The sequence below is a fragment of the Octodon degus genome, unplaced genomic scaffold (assembly GCF_000260255.1).
Source record: "Octodon degus isolate 3935 unplaced genomic scaffold, OctDeg1.0 scaffold00142, whole genome shotgun sequence".
Lineage (NCBI taxonomy): Eukaryota > Metazoa > Chordata > Mammalia > Rodentia > Octodontidae > Octodon > Octodon degus.
The window spans coordinates 600930-603693 of record NW_004524718.1 but is presented as its reverse complement, the minus strand read 5'-3'; the positions used below and the strand labels follow the sequence as shown (position 1 = coordinate 603693).

At 37.1% G+C, this 2764-nt stretch overlaps 1 pseudogene; it reads right to left on the bottom strand.

The window, feature by feature from the left end:
* Window positions 1-473: 473 nt before the first annotated feature.
* LOC101580953 lies at window positions 474-1661 on the bottom strand (annotated as a pseudogene).
* Window positions 1662-2764: the final 1103 nt, after the last annotated feature.

Sequence of the window (2764 nt, the reverse complement as noted above, 5' to 3'; positions counted from 1 at the left end):
ACCTGGAATTCTCATGAAGTTTCAAAAAAAAAATGTCTAATGAAAAAATGTCAACTGCACTTACTACATCAACACTCTTAAAGGGTGACAACAAAAGGATCTACTCATATTACAGAGGACAACGTTTTGCTATAATAAAGACTAAAATCTGAGCCAAGGTGGTAAGATCCTAAATATCACTATCATAAAAATAATCCATTTCTTTCTATCTTCCATCTGCTGCATCAGGAACCAAGCAAGGCAAGAGAGAATTATTCTGTCTGTGCCAACCATGCAATTTTTAAGAATAGGCAGGTATATTCCTTGTTATCTATTGGGTATTGTTTTATAAAATAAAAATAAAACTTCAAAACTAAGAGTTATTTACCCTTGTTAATATTTTAAGGTAAAGTTTCTCGAATTGCTGTCAGGAACTCTTTAAGAAACTCATTTATAAACAGAGTCATCACTCAAAGTTTCTTTTGACAAAAGATCTATCCCACAGTGACAAAGTGACGTCTTCCTTTGTACGTGAGAGTGTCTCTTTGTCCTTCTGGATTCCAAACCATTCATTCAAAGACATCTCAGTCTGTTTCCCAATGCTATTTATGTGAAAGTGTAAAGGGACACTTTAGAGCTTTTCTTACATCAGACTGTTCTCGTTCTGTCAAGAATGAGGGTACAGCAGTATGAGCTATCTGTGGTTTCTGAGGTACTGGGCATTGCACTGTTCCAAGATTGGCAAAGGACAGAGTCAAAATTCCTTCATTTTGGCTGGCAAGATAGCTGAGCATGCTAAGTGTCTGTTTAGACAAGCAGAAGGACCTGGTTCAATCCCAGGCACTACCTGCCATGTTGTTCTGATCACAAGGTGTGCTGAGCTGGCTATTGAGACTACGCATTGTGGAATACACCTGTAATCCGAGTTCTGGAGAGGCTGAAAACAGGAGAATCACTAGGAGTGTGGGCTGTATAGAGACCCTGTACAACAACAGCAACAGAATTCCTCTATTTGTGGTTGAAGTATGCCACTGAGGATTTCTCCTTGTTGCTACATCTTCTAACAGCTGTCCTGTGTCCAACTGGGCCTGAACCTTCAGGCCTCTTTGAGAAAGAAAAGCTGCCTAATGAGCATCTTTCTGATGGCTTTATTTATTTCTAATCTTGGTAAAATTAGCTGGAATGTTATTTTTTTCTGTTTATCTGGATATTTCTCTTGAGAATCGCAACAAGTTTCCTTTCACTTCATTTTGTCTCAGAAGATTTGCTTTCCTTTTTAACTCTGGAAAATATTCTATATTCTTGTCACTTAGAGGTGGATAATTCATAAGACTATCTCCTTTTCTAATCTCAGTTGCCTTTCTAGCTGCAATGCTAGTGATGTTTCCATAAGACGTCTCTCTCAGGCATTATTTTCTCTCTGTGGCTCAAGCTATTTCTACCAAAACTAGAATTCTGCTATATGCCCACAGTACTCTCATTCTGAGTTGCCAAGCACTATTTTGTGGAAGTCTTCTATTTAGTCTTAGAAAATTCTGCTCCTTTCCTTCCTTTCAATTCAGTTTAATAATTTCATCTAGAGACATATCAAATTTATCAAGAGCCTCAATGCTGCAGGCTTTCAGGAATGGTAACAGTGCCACTCGCACCACCGTTACCAAGTGGACACCAAACTGGTTCATCCTGCTAGATATAGTACTGAACAGTCAGCCAGGAAGGCCAGAGTCACAGACCTATTGCCTCCCACTCATTCATGTAGACTGGCCTTAGCAAAGTTTTAATTTGCATCTCAGGAATGACCAATGAAGTTGAACTTTTTTTTTGGCTATCTGAGGATTAAATTCAGGACCTTGTGCTTGCCAGGAAGGTGCTTAAGACACTGAGCTATCATCCCAGTCCAATTTTACATGTATTGATTTGCCATTTGTATCTCTTCATTTGTTAAGTGTATATTCATCTCAGATGCCATTTTTGGATTGGGTCTTTGAATTTTGGGGGCCTGATTATTTTCAGTTCTTTATATATTCTAGATAGGAGCCCTTTGTCTGAAGTATAGTCTACTATAATTTTTTCCCAATTCATGTGTTTTTTTTTCCTCTGTTGTTGATTTTTTTTTTTGATGTACAGAAACTTTTGAAAAGATGAGATGCCAATTGCTGATTCTTTGAAGTATTTCTCATGTAGTCTGATTCTTGTTCATAAACTCTTCACCCATATCCCCATGTCCTCAAGGTTTTTACCTACTTTCTCTTTCAGAAGATTTAATGTTTCAGTTTTAATACTTAAATCTTAGATCTACTTTGACTGTAGTTTTCCATGATTATAGGCATGGGTCCATTTTAATCCTTCAGCTTGTGGAAAGACAATATTTTCAGCACTATTATTAAAGAGGTTGTCTTTCTTCCAATGAACATATTTGGCCTCTTTGACAGAGGTAAGGTAGCTGAGTATATTTGTAGTTGTGTCTAAATATTCTAATCTGTTTCCTAGGTCCTCAAGTACTTTTTTTGTCAAAACCATGCTGATTTTATCACCGTAGTTTTGTAGTTAAATTTCATGTCAGGGATTGTGAAGCCTCCTGCCTTTCCTTTGTTACCCAGGTTTAGGATCAATTTTACTATTCTAGGCTACTTCTGATTCCAGATGAATTTTAGAAATGTTTTCTTCTAGATCTGCAAAGTATGCCAATGATAATTTAATTGGGGTTGCATTAAATTTGTATAACAATTTTGGGAGGGTAGTCATTTTCACAATTTTGTCTCTTCCTGTCCAAGAGCAAGGAATA